Raw genomic sequence first — 489 nt, forward strand, 5'->3', positions numbered from 1 at the left:
AGGAATGTTCACTCGATTCATCCCAGGGATGTGAGGGCTGTCCTCCAGGCGCATACAAATAATATCAGTCAGTGCGCTATAGAGTTTAGAATGATGAGAGATGGGGAAAATATGTTCATTCACAAAATAATCATTTGGTAGAATTCAATACAGAGAGGCACAAAGTGATGCACAAACGGGACATCTACATAGAAAGACGATACACTATAAATAGGAGGTCCTTCTTTTAAAAAAAAGTGCCAATTTCAGTTTCACTCTGACATTTGGTGAAGGATATAACCTGCCCTTCCCCAGTCTGCAATGGAAGTGACTCGAGCCCCACAGGGAGGTAGTTGAATATCAGTTACCTTTCGAAATAGCTGAGAGTCAGTTGGGTCTCAGGGATTTAGGGATGTTGGCATTACAAGCCATTCCCACATTCCATGAAAGTACCAAAGAAGTCAGTCAAGAGCTTTTGGTCCCCATAGAGACGATGTCCATGATGTGGTT

This window comes from Rhincodon typus, unplaced genomic scaffold, assembly GCF_021869965.1.
Source record: "Rhincodon typus isolate 14 unplaced genomic scaffold, sRhiTyp1.1 hic_rhity00000091, whole genome shotgun sequence".
In the NCBI taxonomy this organism is placed as follows: domain Eukaryota; kingdom Metazoa; phylum Chordata; class Chondrichthyes; order Orectolobiformes; family Rhincodontidae; genus Rhincodon; species Rhincodon typus.